The sequence below is a fragment of the Geotrypetes seraphini genome, chromosome 2, assembly GCF_902459505.1.
Source record: "Geotrypetes seraphini chromosome 2, aGeoSer1.1, whole genome shotgun sequence".
NCBI classification, from domain to species: domain Eukaryota; kingdom Metazoa; phylum Chordata; class Amphibia; order Gymnophiona; family Dermophiidae; genus Geotrypetes; species Geotrypetes seraphini.
The window spans coordinates 349,200,857-349,227,415 of NC_047085.1; the positions used below are offsets into that span (position 1 = coordinate 349,200,857).

Genomic DNA, 26,559 nt, shown 5'->3' on the forward strand with positions numbered 1-26,559 from the left:
TAACAGCGTTGGAACTGAAGATTAGATTATGTGCTCAAACATACCATTCAGACATAAAAATACCATATATTTAGAAAAAGGGGAGAGTAATGCACATGAGACATGAATCAAAACCAGTTATACGCTCGTGACAATGACGAGCATAAATAATAAATAAACAAGGCAAAATATTGCATAGGAAGGAAATCTTTACTTACCACACACCAATCACGATCAAATGGGGTCAAGTAAGTCTTGCACAATGGCAAAAAAGGTTACTCCGCAGTGAGCTGCAGGCTGAAATAGAGTTCTACTAGCGATGTGGGCGTAGCCGATTGGTTAGTGTGCTCAGAAACGTGGGTGTAGCTGATTGGTGGATATGCTTATGTGGAAATGCTAAACAAGCAAACGAATGAATGGTGGAATGAAAATGAGGCTTGGATTAAACTGGAACTAAGGAAACAAAAAATGTGAAAAACTTTATGTGAACCCATAAGTGACAAATATGTAATAAACAATGTAATAACAAATAGGTAAAATTGAAGGCAAAGCTAAAAGAAAATGAGTAAATTGGAAACCAATGTCTGTGAACTTTAGAAAGTCAAAGACATGCTTATGTTGAAATGCTAAACAAGCAAACGAATGAATGGTGGAATGAAAATGAGGCTTGGATTAGGCTGGAACTAATGAAACAAAAAATGTGAAAAATTTTATGTGAACCCATAAGTGACAAATATGTAATAAACAATGTAATGACAAATAGGTAAAATCGAAGACAAAGCTAAAAGAAAATGAGTAAATTGGAAACCAACATCTGTGAACTTTAGAAAGTCAAAGACAAAGATAAAAGAAATAATCATAATAGAGATAAAAATATATTTAAAAAAGTGTATATCTATATATAAATGTATATGAGAAAATATAAAGTGAAAGCCTGTGGGGATGGACATATCTGATGGGTAAATATGCGTGTGTTTAAGAGTACATAGCAAGGAAAAGAATGGAAACAAGGTAAGGACTGAAGGCAAGGTTAGGACTGGACTAGAAACTAAAAAAGGGGACTTGAGGTGTAAAAACTATAAACTATGAAAAAGCAAAAACAGAAGACAACAAAAAATAATAATGGAAATAAAAATATAAAAAAGATGCAGTGAGAGCTTTTGAAGGTACGGAGCTAATGGTCGTCTGCCTAAAAGCGTGTAAGTGAGAGTCAGCACATCAAATCAATATTAATATCATAACCAGCTTATAAATAAAAGTAAAGACCATGCAACAGGAAGAAGGATAAGCAAATCAGAGATATGAATATAAATATGATATAACATCAAATAAAACCATGATGGACTTAAAAAAGAGAAAAGATACTATATATAACTTTGTATTAGATAATGTAAAACCATAGAAACTACTAATATAGTTGAGGACTTAAAAACAAAGACACATATGTACATTTGATGATATATATTATAGAAAGTGACGATATCAAACCGGTGCAATGGTATTCAGCTCAAAAATTGTTCTTTGTTCCATTTGTAATAAAGTCTTATCAATATTGCCCCTTCTCCAACTGGTTTTAAAAGTTTTAAAGACAAAAAAACGAAGGTCATTGGTAGTATGAGAGAAGTCTTTCCAATGGGGAACCAAGGGTGCCGTCATAATCTCCCGCATTATGCAACTTCTATGTTCAATGATTCTTGTTTTGATTTTTCTCTTAGTTTTATCAATATATAAAAGATTACAGGGGCAAATAATAATATAAATCACTTGTTGAGTATCACAATTACTGCTGAAATTCAAGTGAAATTTCTTGCCAGTCCGTGGATGTGTAAAACTAGTGATCCTGAGGGAATGTCGGCAAACTTAACACGAGTCACACGGTTGATGTCTAGTGTGTGGATTCTGAGTGGTGACGGGTGTGGAGAGAGCAGAGGGGACCAGTTTGTCTCTGAGGTTGGGATTCCTCGATATTGCAACAAGGGGTTGCTTGCCTCTGAAGCATGTATGGGAGGCAGGCAGGTGGCATCGGGGGTGGGACAAAGTCTGGAAGATAATGATGAGGACATAAGAAGGCACTGGGGGCACTAAGGACATAAAAATGGGCACTGAGGGCACTAAGGACATAGGATGCACTGAGGGCACTAAGGACAGAGGCACTGGGGGCACTAAGGACACAGGAAGGAGGCACTGGGGGCACTAAGGACATAGGAAGGAGGCACTGGGGCACTAAGGACACAGTACAGAGGCACTGGGGGCACTAAGGACATGGGAAGAAGGCACTGGGGACATTATGGACACAGGAAGGAGGCAATGGGGGCACTAAGGACATAGGAAGAGGTACTAAGGACATGGGAAGGAGGCACTAGGGACACTATGGACATAGGAAGGGGCGTTAAGGACATAGGAAGAAGGCACTGAGGGCACTAAAGACATAGGGAGAGACACAGAAAAAATGACAGACAGGCAGCGTGCAAGGAGAGAGAGACAGAAAAAAAACCCCAGACAGACAGACATCTACTCTAGCACCCGTTAATGTAACGGGTTTAAAGACTAGTTTGTTATATAGTTTGATATAATTATTCCATTCTAAATCTTGAAAGGAACTCCAGATCATGTCTGCTAGTATTTCATGTTCTTGTCTGGTAGCTATTTGGTGATCATTAGTGTCATTTGTCAAGCAGTTGTTTCATAGGTTTTTAATTTTTGAGTCGAAATGCTGTGCTAAATCATTTGCTGAAGGTAGTTTAATATTATGCACGAGTTGAGTGTAGCGTGTGGTGTCAAATAAATTCGTAACCAAGTTGAACAACTCTTTTGTATTGATTCCTTTTGAACTAGTGCTAGATAAGTTGATTTTAGAAGAGGAGAATACTTTACGTTTGTCTTTTATCAGTTGTTTGTAGATTTTTATGTTAGATCTCCAGTTGTTACGGTCTGACAATTCTCCTTTTTTTTTTCCAAATTCTTTCTAGTCGTCTTACTAGTTGTTTCATTTTTAGAAATTCGGAGTCAAACCATTTGTTATATTTATTTGCGCAGCTTTTGCTATTTCATTTGGGGGTAATTTCATCTAAAATGGATGTGCTAGTTTTCATCCAGTGATCCCAAAAATCGATTCCTTCACCTATCTTGGCTTATAATTCATATTGTGACCAGTATTCTTCTGGATTAATATAGCCTCTTCTGTGATGTTCTCTTTTTATCTTTGGATGTGTCTTGGATTTTCAAGGAGTCCAGCTTAATTTGAAATAATAAGTGAAATGGTCAGACCAGATATCGTGACACCAGGTGCCATCAAGTAGAGAGACGGCAGGGTCTAAAATTTCCTTTGTGGACATAGCTACCACGTCTAAGTGATGACCTTTTTCAAGTGTTTGTGTGGGTAAAGGGAGATTGTAGTTGAGTAGGGATAGAAAGTTTTTTAAGTCTTTCGTATCTGGATTGTCCTCTTCATCTAAGTGTATGTTTATGTCATCTGCGATGATATTGTAAGAAGAAGTAATTGAATTATGTAGAACAAATTCACAAAAGTCCTCTTTGGCTTTTGGCCAGCTTTTCGGTGGGACATAGAATAATATGCAAGATAGGGATTCTTCTAGTTCCTTATTGCTAATTTTGCAGGCTAAAATTTCTAGCTGATTGGTCATTTTGGAATCCAATAGTTCAAACTCAAATCCTTCCTTAAGAATAATTGCTAATCCTCCCCCTTTTCTTCCCTCACGGTTCAGCGTAAGGATTTTAAAATTATCTGGTAGAAGATCAGTTATTATTGGATCTTCTTCAGACAATAGCCATGTTTTGGTTAGAAAAAGGCAGGCTATTTGCTTGCTGATGATCCAATCTTTAATTAGGAAAGCTTTATTCCTGACAGATCTAGTATTAAGATATGCACAGGGAACAGAGGCTGCTGTGATAGGCTTGATAGGAGCAGTGGTTCTGATAGGTTTTACTTTCCTTATTCTTTTTTTAGGGGTTCATTGATGTCTTCCTTTATTTGAAATTACGTTAATGTGATTTACCCTATCTTCGTGTGGGTTAATTATGTGCTTAATTGATAGATCAGGGTAATGGACTGAACGTAATCGTTCTGTCGGTTTGAAATCGACTGTGGCACTCTCGTTGTCCCTTTTCCAAGGGTTGAATCTGGCAGGTCAAGTCAGTCATTGGGGACGGGACAATGGCCCCGACGTTGGTTGTGCTGGTCCGGTCGGCAGGGCAAGAAGGGAGGATGGAGGATCCCTTCCTCTTTGTTCTAGGAACCTCTTGTAGAAGCAACCCTCATTTAACTGTAATAATTTGTCTCCCAGTTCCAAAAAACTGCACTGCAGGAGTTCTGCTGAGGTCTACACTGGAGTAGTTTTGTTCCATCCGACCTGGGATGTTTGATCCGGCCGTGCAGGAGACTTCTCAGCAGTTGCTTCACAAAGGCGCTCACTAAGGCGCACGTGCCTTTGCCGTGCGCCTTAGCTGGCGTGCCAAACGGCTGCGCGCCATTGGCGCTTCTCTTTTTAAAGTCGCCCCCACTGGTTCGGGAGAGGGGCGGATTAACTTGCCTGCAGGATCGGGCTCCTGCTTCCCTCTGCCTGCCCGCTGGTCTCAATTCTCTTTTAAAGTAGCCCCCGCTGGTTCGGGGAAGGGGCGGATTAACTTGCCTGCAGGATCGGCTCCTGCTTCCCTCTGCCTGCCCACTGGTCTCAATTCTCTTTTTAAAGTAGCCCCCACTGGTTTGAGGGAGGGGCAGATTAACTTGCCTGCAGGATCGGGCTTCTACTTCCCTCTGCCTGCCTGCTGGTCTCGATTCTCTTTTTAAAGTAGCCCCCGCTGGTTCGGGGGAGGGGCGGATTAACTTGCCTGCAGGATCGGGCTCCTGCTTCCCTCTGCCTGCCCACTGGTCTCTCTTTGAAGAGGGACCCACTCTGGCTTTTCCTTCTGTTACCTGTACAATTTGATGAAGATGCTTTTCCCCAGTTACAATAGGAGAATTGGAATCCTCTCCCTTTGAAACAGCCACTGTACTAGGAGCCACTGAAAAGTTGTCAGCTCAACCAAGAAGAAAATGATGTGGAGCCATGAAACTTAACAAGTTATTCCACACTTCTTGACACTTTTTGTTTCAATGATATGAAATGAAATGAAAAGTGTGGAATAACTTGTAAGTTTCATGGCTCCATATCATTCTCTTCTTGGTTGGGCTAACAACTTTTCACTGGATCCTTGTCAAATTTCCACTTGTCTGGAAGTCCTCCCTCTATCACCAAACTGATAGACTCATGCTCTGTTTTTCATTGAAGAGTTTCCTAAGCTAATGCCCCTTTCACCAATTCCTTCTTATTCTCCATCTCAAGGGCCTCTAAGACACTTGCATTCCAGATGGCTTGAGAGCTCTCAACAATGGGTAGAAGAGATGAAAGAAACCCACATTGGGCTTATTAATTTTTCCATCCTCAACTAGGAGTGATTCAGGCCCTCAGGAAAGTTGATGTCATTGCACATTGCCAGGAAGGACTACTTTTCTGCAGCTCGGAGCTTATTATAATAGTCTCTGCATTTGCAGTCTTGCATGCAAGCATCTCCTCAGCTCCTCAATTTTGCTTTTTCTACTTTGCCAAACTTATGCAAAAAACAAAGCTCAGCATCATCTGATGTTTGTTGTTGGGGTTTTGTTGGGTTTTTTTTTTTTGCTTTTCTACAGAATAATAATGTACCTTTTAACACTGATGTTTCTGTCATGTCAGTTTGATCCTGGCGATTTGATCCTGCTGTCAGAGCAAGATGCACAACACTGACAACATGGTAATAAATACTGTTGTGGGAGCGATCTAAATTTACAGGGTGATGATATTTGTGCAGAGCAACCCCAGTAAAAAAGGGGAAAACTTTGCCTGGCGCCTGCTCAGAAGAACAAAGGGGGTAGGCGCAGCTCCCTCCCCACCTCACTCCTCCTGTCAGCTACGTGGGGTTTTTTTCTCTGCTTTCAAAATCCTGCCATTGCTGCTCTCCCTGCTGGCTCAACTGACTGCATATCCAGAGCCGCAATCTGCTGAGTTAGCAAGGGAAACCTCAAACAGCTGAGCCGACAGGACTCTCTGGAGCTCTTGATCAGCTGAACTGGCATGGGGAGAGCAGAGCCATAATCAACTAAGCTGATGGTGGTGCCAGCTCAGCTGATCATGGCTCTACTTTCCCCGTGATGGTTCAACTGATCGGTGGCTCTGGGGAGTCCTGCCGGCTCAGCTGTTCAGGACTTCCCCTGCCAGCTCAGCTGATCATAGCTCCAGAGCCATGATCAGCTGAGATGGTAGAGGGAAAGCAGGGGCTGCTGACTCAGCTGTGTGTGTGTGGGGGGGGGGGGTGTCCAAAAATAGATGGAGCTGTTGTGAGTGTGTTGTGTGCGCGGGACATACACTCACATAACATATGCGCAACAACTACCGAAGGTCCAGACCTGCTGAAAAAATTTGCCCTGTAAAAGTGGGGGTGTTCTCTTTTGTTTGCCACAAGGAGAGCTCAATTAAATACTAATGAGCTCTTTGTAATGCATTTGCATAGGGTTCTCAGTAACAGCCTCTCAGAATCCTTTTGAGCATCGGAAGGAGAGCTTCCATGCCAGAAAGACTGATTTAACAAGTCTTACCAGCATGAAAAGCTTTTCAGCATCAGGATCTCAGTATGACAAACACACCCAGAATTTTGATCCTTATTCAGTCAGCTTAGTTTGAATAAGTGTTGAGCCTGATCTCACATAGTGTGAGCAGTGTTCTTTCATTCTTCTCCAAACAAAGAGGAAATCACCCTTCTTTGTCTCAGAGCTCTCATAGCGTTGATTGGTTGTATGCTTAGTCATCAATAAAAATTGTTTTAAACTAAACTCTGGAATTCGTTGCCAGAGAATGTGGTGAAATCAGTTAGATTAGCGGGGTTTAAAAAAGGCTTGGATAATTTCCTAAAACAAAAGTCCATAGGCCATTATTGAGATGGCTTGGGGAAATCCACTGCTTATTCCTAGGAAAAGCAACATACAATTTTTTTAAGTACTTGGGACCTGGGTTGGCCATTGTTGGAAACAGGATATTAGGCTTAATGGACCTTCGGTCTGGCAATTCTTATGTTCTTACATCAGCATTAAGAACTGATATGGTACTGTAAGATTGGCATAGAAAAATGAATGCAGATAAAGACCATATGGTCTATCTAGGCTGCCTAACCCTGCCATCTGCTATCCCCTCCTCTACCCCAAGCTTTCTTGAATTCAGATACACTTTTTGTCTTTGCAACCTCCACTGGGAGGCTGTTCCAAGAATTCACCACCCTTTCTGTGAAAAAATAGTTTCTGAGATTACTTCTGAATCTATCCCCTTTCACCTTCATCAATCCAGAGTTTCCTTTCACCTGAAGAGACTCACCTCAAGCACATTTATATCACGTAGGTATTTAAATGTCTCTATCATATCTCCCCTGTCCTGCCTTTCCTCCAAAGTATACATATTGAGATCTTTAAGTCTGTCCCCATACTCATGACAAAGACCACTGATCATTTTAGTAGCCTTCCTCTGGACCAACTCCATCCTGTTTATATCTTTTGAAGGTGAAGTCTCCAGAATTGTACACAATATTCTAAATTAGGTCTCCTTTTAGCTTTTGCTGTCACCCTTTCAATCTATTCGGCCCCTTAAGATCATCACTTACTATCAAATCCAAGTCCCACTCTTCTTTCATGCACAAAAGTTCATCACCCCCTAAACTGTACTGTTCCCTTGAATTTTTTGCAGCCCAAATGCATGACCTTGCATTTCTTAGCATTAAATCTTAGATGCCAGATTCCAGACCATTTCTCAAGTTTTGCTAGATCCTTCCTCATGTAATCCACACCACTGGGGTTGTCTGGTATCATCTGCAAAGAGGCAAATCTTACCAGACAGGCTTTCAGCAATATCACGTACAAAAATGTTAAAAAGAAAAGGCCTAAGAGCCAAACCTTGCAGCACACCACTGATAACATCCTTTTCCTCAGAGCGATCTCCAATGACCACCACCATCTATCACCTCTTACTCAACTAATTCCTGACCCAGTCAGTCACTTTGGGGCCCATACTGAGGGCTAGCCAGCCAATTTTAGATGAACTTGAGCCCAAGGTGGGCAGGAAGTTTTCTCTGCCATGCCCAACTTCCACATCAAAATATAAATACTTTAGCTAATGAGGATACCCAAGCTCTGTCAGCTGAAGACTGTCTCTGAAGGTGACCAGAACACCCTTTTACCAAACGGCAGGCAGCAGCAACATTCCTAATCCACTGATGCTGGCACCCCTTGCATATTTAGTTGTTGGTGGTTCAAGGATGATGTCACTGACTGCACAGTTTAGTAGTAAGAAGTCCTGGCTATCTGTGCAGGAGATCCTCAGCTGGAGATGCTTGGGGTCAGGACCGGTCAGCAAGGGTCAGGACCGGTGTTAGACATGCTAGGGCAGAAAATAAAGGAGGACCCTCCTTCCTTCTACCTTCCTCTCCTCTGATTTCCCCACCTGCCATTGCTATCACACTGACAAGACCCTCACCAAAGATAGAACAAGGCAAGGGATCATAAATGAGAAATAAAAATATTTAGACAAAAAATGAAAGGAGAACTTCAAGAAATTAAACTCAGCATGTGCTGCAATACCAGAGAAATAAAAACAAATGCATTTCCTGGGGAATAATAAGAACATAAGAAACTCCTTCACTGGATCAGACCCTAGGTCCATCTAGTCCGGCGACCCGCACACGCGGAGGCCAAGCTAGATGGAGACCTTGATTACCCGTATCCCTCAATGTGATTTGCAAGAAGGTGTGAATCCAACTTGCGCTTGAATCCTAGAATGGTAGTCTCCATCACAACCTCCTCCAGGAGAGCATTCCAAGCGTCCACCACTCGCTGTGCGAAACAGAACTTCCTGACATTTGTTCTGAGCCTGCTGCCCCTCAGTTTCAGTCCATGACCTCTTGTCCGTGTCACATTTGAGAAAGTGAATAACGATGTTTCTTGGTCTATTTTGTCGAATCCTTTTAATATTTTAAAAGTCTCTATCATATCCCCTCGCAGCCTCCTCTTTTTGAGGGTGAACAGTCCCAGTTTTCTTAGGTGTTCCTTGTAGCTCAAATTTTCCATACCTTTTACTAGTTTTGTGGCTCGCTTCTGCACCCTCTCCAGCAGGGTTATATCTTTCTTTAGGTATGGAGAACAGTGTTGGACACAGTATTCCAAGTGTGGTCTGACCATTGCTCTGTAAAGAGGCATTATAACGTCCAGTGATCTACTCGTGATCCCCTTCTTTATCATGCCCAACATCCTGTTTGCTTTCTTTGCCGCCGCCGCACATTGAGCCGACGGCTTCAGGTTCCTGTCTATCAGAACCCCCAAGTCCCTTTCTTGTTCGCTTTTGCCTAATGTTACGCCTAACATTTTATATTCATGTTCCATGTTTTTCCTGCCCAGGTGCATCACTTTGCACTTTTCTATGTTAAACTTCATCTGCCATTTGTCCGCCCATTTCTCCAGCTGGTTCAGATCCTTCTGAAGATCCTCGCAGTCCCTTAGTGAGCCAACTGCCCGACATAGTTTTGTGTCATCTGCAAACTTGATTATATTACTTGTTTCCTCTTCCAGGTCATTTATAAAGATATTGAACAAGATGGGCCCAAGAACCGAGCCCTGGGGCACGCCACTAGTCACTATCTCCCAGTCCGAGAATTTCCCATTTATGCTTACCCTCTGCATACTTTTGAGCTCAAACAGAATGTCTCCATAATTCACGTGCTCCCACTCTTCATTAAATAATCAAAGCAGTCCTTCCGCCTAAATTAAATCTTTACAACACAGATTATACTGTGACATTTTGGAAAATTTTCTGTCTCCATAAATTACAAATATGTCGGTGAATAAAAGCAGCAAAAGACGCAAACCAGAGCTGATCTCTCCATCTAAAGCTCCGCTAAGTAAATCCAACAACATCAGATCCCAGGAAATATTAGATGAGCTCAAAGCATTAAAAGAACTCATGTGTTTTGTTGCTGTCCCTGCCCCATTCCTGTAAGCTCTGCCTTGACTGCACAAGCCTCGAACACTTATGATTTTAAAGTGTTTGAGGCTTGTGCGGATGAAGATGGAACTTGCAGGAGTGGGGCAGGGACATGGAAGGAACGCACTGCGACGGCAAAGTGAGTTCCCACTGGGACAGGGGAAAAATTTGTCCCCTTTTTCTCCCTTAAAGAGGTGCTTCAGCTGTTATTCTTTGTAGTATAATATATTGCAGTGGCTCTCAATCCAGTTCTATGGACTTAGCCAGATTTTGTTTTTTTGGATATCCACAATGACTAAGCATAAGAGAGATTTGCTTGCACTGCTTCTTATTCTGTCTCATGCATATTTGATGTGGATACCCTGAAAACCTAACTGGCTATGTATTCAAGGACTGGATTGAGAATCATTGATGTATTGATACAATACTTTGTAATAGTAACAAGCAAAGCAAGTAATGCACATAATCAATTAACATATATCATGAAAATGTAACATTGAATGTGTGTTGTCAATGAAGCAGAGCACCTTATTTTCAGGACCACCCTAATGAATATGCATAGAGCAGGTTTGCATGCCTGCCAACTCCATTATATGCAGATCTCTCTCATGCATATTCATTAGGGCTATCCTGAAAACCCGACTGGCCTGGTGGTCCTCCAGGACAGGGTTGGGAACCACTGCTCTAAGTGACGTACCTAAGCAGTGGCAAATGCCTAGGGTGGGACAGATGAGTCTGCCTGCAAGATTGAGAACCCAAAAGTAGCATCCTCCCAAGCTACCACATCCACTCTGTAGAATCTGGTAAAGATATGGAAAGTAGACTGAGTAGCTGAGTAGACGAATCAATCTGGCAATAGATGACTTGTCATCTGTCTCATCTTGACTGACTGGTTAGAACAAAAAAGATGGTCAGAAAGACGAAAGTCCTTGGTCTGTTCCAAATAGTGGAGCAAAACTCTCTGTATGTCCAGTCTCTGCAATACAGGCAATCCCTGGGTTAAGAATGTCAGACTCGTATTTATGAACCAGAGTCCTGTCTCTTCCTTCCTGTGCCAACGCGCCCCTCTTCCTCCCTTCCTGTCCAAACACGACCCTCCTCCTTCCTTCTGTGTCCTAATGCACACCTCATCATCCTTCCCTCCATTCTGCATCCCAAATTTGTGCCTCCCTCCCGTGGGTGTTTACCTCTGCTGGCCAGCTGCCTCCTCCCAGCTGCACTTCTCTTCGCAAAGCCACAAACAGCGGCTCCTGCATGTGGCCTGCAGCTGACCTGTAAGCCTTCCCTCTGATGTCAGTTGGGAGGCTTACAGGTCAGCCACGGGTTGCATGTAGGAACTGCGGCTGCTGCTTTGCAAAGAGAAATGTGGCTGGGAGGAGGGAGCTGCCCAGAGGAAGTAAACACCCGCAGGAGGGAGGCACAAATTTGGGATGCAGAATGGAGGGAAAGATGAGGGGCATATTGGGACATGGGAGGAGGAGAGTCATGTTGGGATAGGAAGGTTAGAAGAGGGGGCAGGTTGGCACAGGAAGGGAGAAGCAAGGTTGCATTGTGACACAGAAGGAAGGGAGGAAGCACAAACTTCCGACAAAGGAAGGAAGAAAGGGAGGGAGCATGAACTTGGAACACAGAATGGAGGGAAAGGAGCATGAACTTGGGACATAGGATGGAACAATGGAGGCAATAAAGGAAAGATACTGAGGTTGGGAGGGAATAGAAAGGAAGAATTGTTGGGAATGGGTGTCTGAGAGGGAAAGAGAAAGTCCACATGGGGAAATGAAGAAAGTGGTGAATTGTTGGGCATAGAGAGGGAGAGAGAAATATTGGACATGGTGGGAGAGGCATGAGGTACAGATGCTTGGGGAAGAGAGAGATGAGAAGGAGAATGTTAGATGTGGTAGAGAGGGAACAGTGGGATGGATGAAGAATAAAAGTAAGTGTAAACCTACCATCTTTTCTTTCTATTTAAACTACAATACTTTATTTTGAGGACGGTTCCTTTCCTTCCATTAGCAGGTGAAAGGTAGACTGGTAAAGACCAGTTTCTATGTAATTTTGCTGATTAAATAGAATTTAAATGAGTCTCTTGCAATAATATAACATCAGGTGTGTCTCTTTCTAAGTAAGAAATATTTTTTTTTCTTTTTGATTAGACATTTAGAGAAATAGAGGGGCATAATCAAAAGAAACGTCTAAGTCCATTTTGGCCTAACTCACAAGTCATCCAAAGTCAGACACGGGAAAAGGTCCATTTTCAAAAAATACATCCAGCATATTTTTTTTCCCAAAAATCGTCCAACTGTATGTCCAGCCGTCTGATCGTCCAGACCACTAAGTCATCCATCTTTATACCCCATTTTCATCCCAAAATTTGTCTAAGTCAAAAACGCCTAGAAAAAGACCTTTTGGGCATGGGGGAGGCCAGAAAAGTAAGGTACTAGACACCCAGACATGGCAACAGAGTAGTTGGGCACCTTACAGGGCACTGCTGTGAACTTCACAAAAAGGATGCCACATAAATATCTCACAACAGCTCCCTTATAGGTCATGGTGAGCCCCCAAAACACCCCCAAAATCTACTAGACCCACCTATCTACCACCCCAATAGCCCTTATGGCTGCAGGAGCCACTTATATGGCAGTACAAAAGGGTTTGGGGATTTTTTTGGGGGGTGCAAATGTTTTTCCATGAATGAAGTGATTAGAGTGGCTTATGGGCCTAGGTCCTCTTCTCCATGATTCACTAACCCACCCCCAAGACCACTTAAGCCACCTCTGTACAGCTGTACTAGGCTTTCCTATGCCAGGCTGCCAGGTGCTGATGTTCTGGAGGCAGATATGTAAAGTTGTTATGAATTTTATGGGGGTTGGGGGGGTGATTAGTGATCACTGGGGCAGTGTGTAAGGGTCTGTACTTTGTGCCTGCAGTACTTATCTGGTCACTTTGGATACCTTTTGTGAACTTAGACCTGGTTTTAGATGGCCTAATCCAAGTTCCGTCTGGGCAGTGTTGTAAAACCTTCGGTTATACATGTAGTATGACTAAGTCTAGGACGTCCCATGTCCCGCCCTCACCACTATGTTACATTTTTTAAAATTCTGCAACTTGTCATCTTACCTTTTTAACCTTTACGGTAAAGCCATCTTCAGAAAAGCAAATTTGGAAGAAGAGAGTGGCCGAAATATAAACAACCTTTGCTACGCAGATGTTACAACGCTCATCACCAGCAGCAAGTTAGTATCTATTGAGAAAAGTCAAAGCCAAAAGTCATAACATGGGTTTAAAACTGAGCATAAACAAGACAAAGAAAATTATGATTGTGAGCTTGAAGGCAATAGAATAGAAGTTGTAGCAGGGAAGAAATACTCCACAGAATAGCACTTGGTCACTCTTCAATGAAGGCTAGACAAAGTATTCAAAAACAGGGAAATAACACTCCAAATGAAGATCACAAAGGTGCCCAAACTGACCAGTGACCACTGCATACATCAAGGTAAGACACTCCCCCAGTGCACAGTGACCCCCACACACCCACAAAGATCAGAATACAAACATACATACCTGTCTCTAGAACAGTGGTTCCCAACCCTGTCCTGGAGGAACACCAGGCCAATTGGGTTTTCAGGCTAGCCCTAATGAATATGCATGAAGCAAATTTGCATGCCTATCACTTCCATCATATGCAAATCTCTCTCATGCATATTCATTAGGGCTAGCCTGAAAACCCGATTGGCCTGGTGTTCCTCCAGGACAGGGTTGGGAATCACTGCTCTAGAACATCAGCACCTGGTATAGGAAAGCCTAGTACAGGGGTGTCCAATGTCGGTCCTCGAGGGCCGCAGTCCAGTCGGGTTTTCAGGATTTCCCCAATGAATATGCATGAGATCTATTTGCATGCACTGCTTTCAATGCATATTCATTGGGGAAATCCTGAAAACCCGACTGGACTGCGGCCCTCAAGGACCGACATTGGACACCCCTGGCCTAGTAGAACTGCACACAGGTATCTTAAGTAGCCTGGTGGGTGGGCTAGTGAACCACAGAGAAGAATAGCATGTCCCGTAAGCCGCTCTAACCATTTATGGTAGAAAATGTGAGCCCACCGAAACCCCCAAAACCCTACTCTATTGCCATATAGGTGCCACTTGCAGCCATAAGGGCTATTGGAGTTGTAGACAGGTGGATATAGTGGGTTTTGGGGGCTCACCATAACCTATAAGGAAGTTTTGGTGAGATGTTTATCTGGCACCCTTTATGTGACGTTCACAGCAGTGCCCTCTAAGGTGCCCCACTGCTCTGTTGCCATGTCTGGGTGGCCAGTCCATTACAGGATTGGCTCCTCCCACATCCAAATAGTCTTGTTCTGGGCACTTGGGACTTGGATGAAATTTTGGTTGAAAATGTGGCATAAAGATAGGTGTCCTGGCGGTCTGGGCATCCCAATGGCCTGGATGTCCAGGTAGAGGTTTAAAAAAAAAAAAAAAAGATTTCTAGACGTCTGGTGGTTTGCCTTTCAAAAATAGGCATTTTCTTACTGCTGACTTAGGACGTCTAGCGCCATTTTCCAAATCAGACTTAGATGTATGTTTTGAAAATGCCCCTCTTTATGTCTAAACAATTAGGTTAACAAAATCCTCTAAAACAAATACTGACCTTAACAATAACATTAGCAATGGTTGATGTTGCCCATAACAGGTCATGACCCACAGTTTAGGAACTGCTGCTCTGTATCTTTCTCAGTGGCTGCTATGTGTCATGACAACACTCAATCTTGTAGTTTGCTGTTGGTTGCTGGCGTATGACCTGTTAGTGGTTGAAAAACAGCAATAATTGTTGCCTTGTATACTAGAATTCTGTGGTTTAAATTAAAAATATAATTTTTGAAATCTGTTGACAGCAACATCTGATGGTCTTGTATATTATCACATTTGGTTTCATGTTACTATTCTTTTCAAACCAATGGCATGTATGGAAACAACTCTATTGAAACTGCTTTCCCCTCTAAGCCAGAAATATTCAGAGGCAACACAGATGCAAGCATATACATGCAGAAAGGTTGGAAAGCATTCCATGAGCCATGTGCCATCTGCTTTCCCCGCTTGTCTTACTTTTTTTTTATATATGAAAATTTGGTTTATTAAACTTGCATAACAAAATCTCCAAATACAAATCACTGTACACACAACCTTATTCCTCCTCTAATTTTTATATGGATAATATCTTTGCCATTGCTTATGAGAAGTATGAATTAACCATGCCACAGAAATAGTAGCAGCGTGAAAAAAGAATTGTTAGATGGAAAACCCTATGTTACTCTTTGATGCCCTATTTCCTGATAGAAGAATATATTTATTTTTACAAAATGGAGTACTGTAACCTGAAAATCCCTTCCCAGCATAAGCGGGAACAAGGCTGGCAACAAACAGGGAAGGTGAGGTTTCTCTTCATCTTCTAAGGCTAAGCTATAGGAAGAATGAAAGAAAATGAACTAAGTAATTCTGTGTTCCAGGGTGGATTGACTAGGACCTCAACATTTGCCCTGGGGTGCCGTAAGATCTAATGAATGTGGGACATGCAATGAAGTACCTTAATCTCCTTTGCTTGGGCGTGTCCTCATGCTTAAATGTATGAAGGCCAATTTTTCCCCTCATGTTGAAAGCTTTAAGGATAAAAGGACATATTTAACTTTTAATCCTTTTTATATTGTTTGCTCATGTTTCCCAGATGAAATCTTAGTAGTGCTTGGTGATGTCATAACGTATTGTTAAAACTGCCTTGTCATAGGTTGAGGTCTTGCGATGCATGTATGCAAAAGTTATGTATTGGAAGAAGACAAGGAGTGAGCCCCCACTAAGTACTCTGAACTCCTTTACTACACAACCAGAGTGGACTGATCCAGTGGCAGTGGGAGCAATGGGTTCAATTGCTAGTTCAGACTTTTATTTGTTGGTCTAACAAGTAACATAGTAAATGATGGCAGATAAAGTGATCGCAGTAGAATGTAAAATCAGATACCTAATAAAATACCTGTACTTTATATAATATATATAGTGCTGCATATGTCTAGTAATGCTGTAAAAATGATAAGTAGTAGTTTGGTGCAATGTTCTCTCTAATTTTTGCTGACCCACAATTGCATGAAAACCATTTTCACCCAAGTTCCATAAAGTCTGCCTAGAGCTAGGGACCTACATCGATGTTCCTAGCGAATGTAGATGCCTAACTTAACTTATTAATAAGCTTAATCTGTGAAGATAACTGGCATTAATTGGACTTAATTGAAAGTTAGGCGCACAACTTGGTAGGGCTTAGCACAAAGTGGTATGTACCTAGGCACATACCTAAAAGTGGGCATGGTTAGGGACAGATCATGGCGCCTGTTTTTGACTTAGGTGCTGACATTTAGGCTAAGAAAACCCCGGCATAAATATGGCACATCTAAAAGTTAGGATGCCTGGCAGCGCCAAGCATGATTCTATACATGATTCTTCATATCTGCAAACTCACTTCATCCTGCACAACCCCACACGAGCAACCAGAAACAAAAACATCTTTGCATACCCAAAGATTACAGGCTGCAGATTACAGGCTGCAGATACAAATCATTCCTGGATAGAACCTTTAAGTTCCAAGCGAACAGACAGCAAGTTTGGCTGAAAAACTACATAAACGAACCCAATCTGTCTTACAGTGCATTCCGTAAATCGATCAAAACCGCCCTATTCGCAAAATTAATTGACTAAAACTGTCCCCTCCCTCACTAGGACTCCCCTCCCCATAAACGCCTTTTCTTTCTCTCAAGAAGCTCCTCATCTATTCAGATATCCCCTACCCATAGAACTCCAATTCATATGTAAGTACTAAAGTATTCAGGTATTCATTACCCGTAGAACTCCAATTAGCACGTAAGTTTCCCATTAGACTATTATATCGTATTTAGAATCATTGTATGGTATTGAATTTAGTCTTATTGTATTGTATTGTATTTAGACTCACTGTATTGTATTGTATGTAGACTTATTGTATTGTATTAAGACCTTTTGTTATTCGCTGAATGTCCAGCCTTCTTACAATGTAAACCGCCTAGAAGTCACCTGACTATGGCGGTATAGAAAAATAAAGTTATTATTATTATTATTATTACAGTGCGACTAACCTTTATAGAATCGCACTTAGCACTGCAAAACTGGAAGACTGAGCTTCAAAATGGCAGATGAGGTTTAATGTGAGGAAGTGCAAAGTGAAGCATATGGAAAAGAGGAACCTACATGATGCAGAGTTCCATGTTATGAGTCACCACCCAGGAAAATGATCTAGATGTCATCGTTAAGGATACGTTGAAACCCTCAGCTCAATGTGCAGTGGTGGCTAAGAAAGCAAATAGAATGTTAGTAATTATTAGGAAAGGAATGGAAAACAAAGATGCAAATGTTATAATGCCCTTGTTTTGCTCCACGGGGGCAGCCACATCTTGGATACTGTGTGCAATTCTGGCCGCTACATTTCAAAAAAGATATAACAGAATTAGAAAAGGTACAGAGAAGAGTAATAAAAATAACAAAAGGGATGGGACAACTTCACTAAGAGGAAAGATTAAAGCAGTTAGGGCTCTTCAGCCTGGCAAAGAGTCATATCAGGGGAGATATGATAGGTGCCATTGACTCGTGCTCAAGTCCTAGTGACTTGATGAATTACAGGTCTAAAAAGAGATCAGTTTTGTGCTAGTCCAGTAAGATCATCCAGCGTCATCCCCGTGATTATCTACATGTCCAGCCATCTGATTGCAGGTCATCCTCTTCACCTAGTTCCTTTGATCTTCCCAAATATAATGTCCTCCTCCAATGATCTTTCTCTTCTGAGAATGTGACCAAAATAAGACAGTCGTAACTCCATCATTTGGGCTTTGAGTGACATAGCTGGTTTAATCTCTTCCACAATCGATTTGTTAGTTCTTCTGGTGGTCCAAGACCCACATAAAATCCTTCTTCTGCACCAAAGCTCAAATGAGTCAATCCTCTTTCTGTCTTGTTTCCGTAGTGTTCAGCTTTCACATCTGTAATTGACCACTGAAAAAATGAGTGCGTGGACAAATCTGATCTTCGTTTGGAGTGTTATTTCCTTGCCTTTGAATACTTTGTCAAAAGCCTTCATTGAAGAGTGACCCAGTGCTATTCTGTGGAATATTTCTTCCCTGCTAGTTGCTTCTTTATTTATGAAAGAGCCCAGGCGATTGAAATCCTTTACAACTTGTATTCTATCGCTTTCAAGCTCAAAATCTTCATAATTTTTCCTGTTCATGATCTTTGTCTTGTTTATGTTCAGTTCTAATCCCATGTTATGACTTTCGACTTTGACTTTTCTCAATAGATATAGCAAGTCTTCTTTGCTGCTGGTGATGAGCATTGTATCATCTTTACGGTGCAGGTTGTTTAAATTTCGGCCACCAACTTTGAAACCGACGCTCTCTACTAAATTTGCTTTTCTGAAGATGAACAGATAAGCTGAAAAGATGCATCCTTGCCTGACGCCACATTTTATTGGAAACCAATCAGTGTTGCCAAGTTCAGTTCTTACTGCAGCTTCCTGATTTTCATATAGGTTCTTTATCAGCTGAGTTATGTGTTTGGATATTCTCATTTGTGCTAGAGTTCTCCGTAGTTTATCGTAATCCACACAGTCAAAAGCTTTGATGTAGTCAATGAAGCATAAGTATAGCGGCTTTTGGTATTCTTTGCTCTTCTCCAATATACATCTAACATTGGCAATGTTCCTCAGCCTTTTCTGAAACTACCCTGAACTCGGTTAGTTCTTGTTCAACATATAATTGTAGCCTTTGTTGTATTTTCAGCAATATTTTGCTGGCGTGTGGAATTAATGCAATTGTTCTGTAGTTGCTACAGTCATTGGCATTGCCTTTCTTCGGGATAGGTATGAACAATTATCTTCTCCAATCAGTTGGCTATGTTTTTTCCTTCCAAATCTGTTGACACAGTTGAGTGAGGGCCATAATAGCACCTTCTGAGCCTTTGATTAATTGTAATACCATTGATTCCAGGTGACTTGTTTTTCGATAAAGCTTTAATTGCTGCTATGACTTCACCAAGCTAGATCAATGGACCTCACAATTTAAACTAAAATTAAACACAGAAAAAACCAAAATCTTCCTGGCAAGCCCTACCAATAAAATAACAAACACTTCCCTGAAACTGAACGGCCTAGAATACCCCATCAACCCCACTATAAAAATACTCGGAGTCATCCTAGATAGAAGCTTGACCTTCGAAGACCACACCAGTGCCCAGGTCAAAAAATGCTTCTATTCCCTCTGGAAACTTCGCACCATCAAACACCACTTCAACCACCTCTCCTTCCGTCTACTGGTCCAATCACTAATCCTAAGCATACTGGACTACTGTAACATCATATACCTGGGAGCCTATAAAAACACCATCAAACGTCTTAGAATAGTACAAAATGCCGCTGTCCGCCTCATTTTCGGCCTCAAAAAATATGACCACGTCAGCCCCTATTATTCCAAACTCCACTGGCTGCCGGTGGAGGCAAGAATCTTCTTTAAATTCGCCTGCCTCTGCTTCAAAACCTTAGCAGGTTCTTCTCCAACTTACCTATCGGAGCACCTCGAAATTGCAGGCCCCTCTCGTACTCGAAATACCTACCTGTTTTCTTTTCCCTCCCCGAAGGGCTGCCTCTACAAAAAATTCCTCGACCGATCCCTAGCATTCCAAGCGGGCAAATGGAGCAAATGCCTCTCCATGCTCATCTCCAATTTCCCCCCATATCAAACTTTCAGGAAATTAACTAAAACCTACCTCTTTGACAAATTCCTCTGAACGTTCTCCTCCCCTCCCTCTTCCTCCTCTGACCTCGACCCTCCCTAGACTCTTTACCGCCGTATGTAACTCTTCCATTTGTAACTCTGCTGTAGCTTAACTACTCCGAATATATTACCTACTTGCAAAAATTAACTTCTACGTAAATACATCATCTAAAATGTAAATTTAACTTGATTGAAAATTGTAAATTAGTAAATTTAACTTGTTTGAAAAAAATGCATTGTCCAAAATGTTAATGTAACATTAACGAAATTGTATCTTCGCTGTAATTGTACAGTCTCTTCTTCTGTTAACCGCATAGAACTTCCATGGTTATGCGGTGTACAAGAATAAAGTTATTATTATTATTATTCTTTTTAAATATTCTGGTTCTTCTTCGGCGTTAGCTTCCAGTTCAATTTTCCCACTATTATCCTCATTGCCTTTTTTGTATAAATTTTCCATATATTATTTCCATCTCTTTTTAATGCTTTCTGGAACATTCAATATCATTCCATTGGCATCTTCAAGCATCCCAAATCAAGGTTGGAATTTATGCTGCAATCTCTTAACATCCTAATATGCTAATATAGAAACATAGAAACATAGAAATAGACGGCAGATAAGGGCCCACGGCCCATCTAGTCTGCCCACCTTAATGTCCCTCCCCTACCTTTGCCCTGTGAATAGATCCCATGTGCCGATCCCATTTGGCCTTAAAATCAGGCACGCTGCTGGCCTCAATCACCTGTAGTGGAAGACTATTCCAGCGATCAACCACTCTTTCGGTGAAAAAGAATTTCCTGGTGTCACCTCGTAGTTTCCCGCCCCTGATTTTCAACGGATGCCCTCTTGTTGTCGTGGGACCCTTGAAAAAGAAGATATCTTCCTCCGCCTCGATGCGGCCCGTAAGATACTTGAACGTCTCGATAATGTCCCCCCTCTCTCTGCGCTCCTCGAGCGAGTATAGCTGTAATTTGTCAAGCCGTTTTTCGTATGGTAGATCCTTGAGTCCCGAGACCATCCGGGTGGCCATTCTTTGCACCGACTCCAGTCTCAGCACATCCTAATCTGGTTCTTCTGTTTATGTGTTTTGATTCAATTTTCTGACAAATATCTTTGAGATATCATTCTTTGTCTTACGAACTTGACATTGAAACACTCAGTTCATTTGTGATACTTTTTCTCTGTCATTGGAAAATTTTGCTCGTCTTCTTTGTTTTGCTACTTTTCTGATTTCTTGGCTTTCTTTCTCTTCTGGAGTGGTTTTTTTTTTTTGTTTGTTTGTTTTTTAGCTTCATCACTAATTACAGTTTTGATGTTGAAAGGGTTTCAGGGTATCTCTCAGATGTCATTCCATAACTCTTCAGGCTCTATATATCCTGTATCAAGAAAGGCAAATCTAGTTTTATCCATTAGTCTGATGGAACATTTTCAATGTTGTATTTTGAACTTGCATGTCAGAAGCTCGTAGTCATGTCTACAATCAGCTCCTGGTTTAGCCCTTGCAATCAAAACTGCAGATTTCCATCTCTGTTCTATGCAGATGTAGTCAATTTAATTTTGATATATGCCATTTGGAGAGGTTCATGTCTACTGATAATGTTTGTGGTGTTGGAAATGCATATTCATGATTGATAGCTGGTTTGTTTTCCAAATCTATACTAAGTTATAAACAGCTTTATATCTTTCTCCTATGCAGTGCTTTCCAACTACTGTATCTTTAGATGTGCTTCCTACTTTTGCACTGAAGACCCCCCATAATTATCAGTAGATCTTGTTTTGGTGTTTGATCTATTACATTTTGAAATTGTTCATAGAACGATTCTACATCCTCATCTTCCGTGTCTATCTTTGGAGCATATACTTGGATCAAGGTGACATTGATCAGTTTTCCCTGTAGACAGATTGACATGACTCTATCACTGATAACATTCTATATTAGTACTGTCTTCCGAAGCTTATTGTTGAGGATGAATGTCACACCATTTTTCCTATGTGTTTCATGACCAAAGTAGCAGATCAATGCTCATTTGATTGAAAATAGCCCTGTCCTGTCCATTTGAGTTCACTGATTCCTATCAAATTAATATGTTTTATTCCACTTGATCTTTAACAATTTCCAATTTTCCTTGATTCATGCATTATACGTTCCATGTTCCTATGTTGAGAATATCTTTACAGCTTCTGATCTCCCTTTTCTGTCCCGCAACATCAGCATCAGGGCGTCCTGGTGGCTTTGATCTGTTAGCTTCACAAATACTGGGCATACTCTAGGTGATGATCAGCTCTTCCCTATTACCACAGTGAGTGCCTTCCGACCTAGAGGACCATCTTCCAGCACTATACGTTGATTCTTTATGTCTCATTATCATCATCTAGTTTTCTTGGCAGAATACAGAAGTAGATTTCTGGGCCTTCTGTGCAGTACAAATTCAATGTTGTCACTGTCGTCGCATCAAATGCAATCCTCCACTTCCAACACTGCCCATCAGATGCTGCCCAGATGGGTGGTACATCATTAGTCTGACATCTCTGCTGAAACCTGTCCACCTTGGGAGGCCCTGCTGATAGTGAAATCATCGACGGCATAGATTTCAGCTTTTCAGATATGTGCAGGTTCCAGTAGCACGACAAGCCAATGTACAATGACTGGAGACAGAATAACTATCTGCATACATTTCTGTGATGCAAGCTCTTTCCCATTGTAAGAGACCCCTTTTTACCTAGCTGTTGGGTGAGGGTTTGTCACAAGGTATTTTTATAGGTTGGGTCATGAGCCGAGACTAGAACTTCTGCTGGCAGGCCAGAGCAAGCACTCTTCTTAATAAATCCAGACCACACTGGGTGTTTGAATCAAAACTCCAAGTTTATTTTCCTTCTCTCGGGAACAGGAGAGAGGCACTTCTTGAAACTCAATTACAAACTTTGAAAATAACAAACTATTTACATCTTTTAATTTTAGTCAAGGAAAATACGAGAGGAAATGCAATTCTGGACTTAATTCTAAATGGACTACGAGGACTGGCGCAAGGTGTAGAAGTAGAAGGGACGCTGGGAAGCAGTGATCACAATATGATCCACCTCAACCTGGACACAGTGGCAAAACATCAATCCACTGAACTTCCGAAAAGGGAATTACAAAGGGATGAGACTCATGGTGGGTAAGAAGAAGATAAGCACTGTAAAAACGCTAGAGCAAGCATGCCATGGACCCTTTTTAAGGACACAGTCATCAAGGTGCATAATCTACTGTATATATACCGCGTATATCCAAGAGGAAAAAGAACAAGGAGCCAGCGTGGCTCACTGTAGCAGTGAAGGAAGCGATCAGAGACAAGAAGACTTCGTTTAAGGAATGGAAAAGGTCAAAAATGGACGAAAACTGGAAAAAGCACAAACAACATCAAAGCAGGTGCCAAAGGCGGTAACGAACCCAGCAACTACCGTCAAGTTTCCAACTTCCCATTTGTCTCCAAAATCCTAGAACAAATAGTGCTCCGCCGCTTACATCCTTTCATAGAAGAACAAGCGTCTCCCACACAATCTGGCTTCCGAAAAGGCCACAGCACAGTCAGTAATCCTGAATATCATAGATGAAAGTTGGTCAATACTCGACAAAGGCAGCAATGCCCTACTGATCATACTTGACCTCAGTGCTGCCTTTGACACTGTCGACCATCACCTCCTATTATCCAGGCTCTGTGACCTCGGAATCAAAGACTCAGCCCTCCAGTGGTTCACCTCCTTCCTTCACCAAAGAACCCAAAAAAGTCCTATTAGGGCTGACCAAATCTGACCCCAAACCTATCAAATATGGTGTTCCCTAAAGCGCCCTTCTATCTTCCCTCCTTTTTGACCTCTACATCAGACCTGTCCTAGATATAGCCCAGAAGTACAACATCAAAATTCACTCTTACGCCGATGACATCCAGCTGCTCCTCCCACTAGGCGAAAACCAATCATCCCAAATTGATAACCTCCAACTTTGCCTCTCTGACATGAAAACCTGGCTAGCAAACAACAAACTACACCTGAACGCCTCCACAACTGAGCTCTTATGGATTAGGAAAAAAAGTACCAAATACACACGCCCTACTCTATCATGGGACTCCACCTCACTAACAGCAGCAGATCAGGTACGCAGCCTAGGAGTAAAATTAGACGGCTACCTGTCCCTGTTCACCCACATATCTCAAATAGCCTCCACCTCCTTCTACTACCTCTGCCAACTGAGAAGAATCAAACCTTACATCTCCAAACCTGACCTAGCCCAACTTCTCTACACCTATGTTCTCTCCAGGATGGATTACTGTAACTACCTATTTAATGGATTTGCCAAAAAAAGATCTCAAATGCCTCCAGCGCATACAAAATGCAGCAATATGCCTCCTACACAACCTCAACTACCATGACCCTATCTTCCCAGCCTTCCACGCAGAGCACTGGCTTCTGATCAACCAACGCTGTGCTTACAAGGCCCTGGTGATAGCACATATAAGAATCTACGCCACCACTCCAGCATACATAGGATCAAAGCTAACCCTGTACACCCCCACCCACCTCCTCCGCTCTGAAACGGAGAAGCGCCTATGCATCCCCCCAGGAAGGTCTCTCCTGTCAGAAACTGCCTGCAAAAGCTCCTACAGCCACTTTATCCCCATCTCTGGAACCAACTCCCCCCACAAATAAGACTACAGAACTCTCTGATGACCTTCCGGAAAGCAGTAAAGACCTTCCTCTTCAACTGAAATTCTAACTGCAAACTATCCCTTGACCCCCTTATATTCAGTCACCTTTCTGCACTCTCCTGTACTTAAGTTGCTGTATAGCAACTGTATACCCCAGACTACAAGATGTTCAGAAAGGAAATAAAAACTATACTCTTCAAGAAATCCCTTAATAAAGCTTAATACCATGATAAAGCTTAACCCCCCTCTTACCATCCCCTCCCTAACCCCAGATCCTACTTTTCCCTCTCTTGGAAACCTTCTCTGATCTAACGTTGTAACTCTTCTTCCATAACTCTTTTTGTAATCCGCTTTGAACCGAAAGGTAATGGCGGAATAGAAATCTGTAATGTAATGTAATGTATAGTCTTTGAACTGTCCAAAATGTACTTAAGTTGTTGTATAGTCTTGTACTGTCCAAAATGTTTTCCATTGTGAATGTTGGCTTGTAACCCGTTCTGAGCTACTGGGAGGATGGGATAGAAATTGAAATAAATAAATAAAATAAATAAGAGGGGCCAAAAGAGACTATGAGGAAAAAATAGCCAAGGAGACAAAAAACTTCAAGACGTTCTTTTGATATATTAAGGGGAAATGACCCGTGAAGGAAGCAGTGGGGCCATTGGATGACCATGGAATAAAGGGAGTGCAAAGCCATCGCCGACAAACTGAAAACATTTTTTGCATCTGTATTTACTGAAAAGGATATACACAGCATACCAGAAGCTGACAGGCTATAAGCAGGAAACGAAGACGAGAAACTGACAGGATTGACGGTCAGTTTAGCAGAGGTATGCAGGCACATTGATAGGCTTAAAAACGACAAATCCCCAGGACTGAACGACATCCATCCGAGGGTAATCAAGGAACTGAAAGGGGTTATAGCTGAACTGCTCCAACTAATAACCAATCTGTCGATCAAATCAGGAAGGATTCCGGAAGACTGGAAAGTGGCGAATATTATGCCGATCTTCAAGAAAGGTTCGAGGGGAGATCCGGGAAACTACAGACTGGTGAGTCTGACTTCGGTACCGGGAAAGATGGTAGAGACGTTGATAAAGGACCGCATCATTGATCATCTTAACAGACACAATCTGATGAGGACCAGCCAGCATGGCTTCAGCAAAGGAAGATCTTGCTTGACGAACTTACTGCACTTCTTTGAGGGAGTAAACAGGCAGATAGCCAAGGGTGACCCAGTTGACATTGTATATCTGGATTTTCGGAAGGCGTTCAACAAGGTCCCGCATGAATGACTTCTTTCGAAAAATTGCAAGCCATGGAATCAAGGGTGAAATACGCGGATTAAAAACTGGTTGGCGGATAGGAAACAGAGAATGGGGGTAAATGGACAATACTTGGACTGGAAAAGCTTCATGAGTGGTGTGCCGCAGGGTTAGGTGCTTGGACCCGTGCTCTTCAACATATTTATAAACGACCTGGAAATTGGTATGATGAGCGAGGTGATTAAATTTGCAGACGATACAAAGTTATTCAGAGTAGTAAAGACACAGAAGAATTGCGAAGACCTGCAACGTGACATAAACACGCTCGAGAACTGGGCCGCGACATGGCAAATGAGGTTTAAAGTGGATAAGTGTAAGGTGATGCATGTTGATAACAAAAATCTTATACATGAATACAGGATGTCCAGTACAGTACTCGGAGACCCCCCAGGAAAGAGACTTGGGAGTACTGGTAGACAAGTCAATGAAGCTGTCCACGCAATGTGTGGCGGCAGCAAAAAGGGCAAACAGAATGCTAAGAATGATTAAGAAGGGGATCACAAACAGATTGGAGAAGGTTATCATGCTGCTGTACCGGGCCATGGTACGCCCCCCACCTGGAATACTGCATCTAGCACTGGTCGCTGTACATGAAGAAGGACACAGTACTATTCGAAAGGGTCTAGAGAAGAGTGACTAAAATGGTTAAGGGGCTGGAGGAGTTGCCGTACAATGAGCG

General features: G+C 42.0%; 1 long non-coding RNA gene across 2 annotated transcripts in view; it reads right to left on the reverse strand.

Annotated features, from left to right (window-relative positions):
* The window catches only part of LOC117353882, an 81,451-nt gene that overhangs the window by 42,858 nt on the left and 12,034 nt on the right, over positions 1-26,559 (reverse strand). For both annotated transcript variants that reach the window (XR_004538056.1, XR_004538057.1), the window contains exons 2-3: positions 14,685-14,834; positions 13,149-13,272 (exon numbers count right to left, since the gene is read on the reverse strand). This is a non-coding gene — a long non-coding RNA (uncharacterized LOC117353882). The remainder of the gene's footprint in view (positions 1-13,148; positions 13,273-14,684; positions 14,835-26,559) is intronic.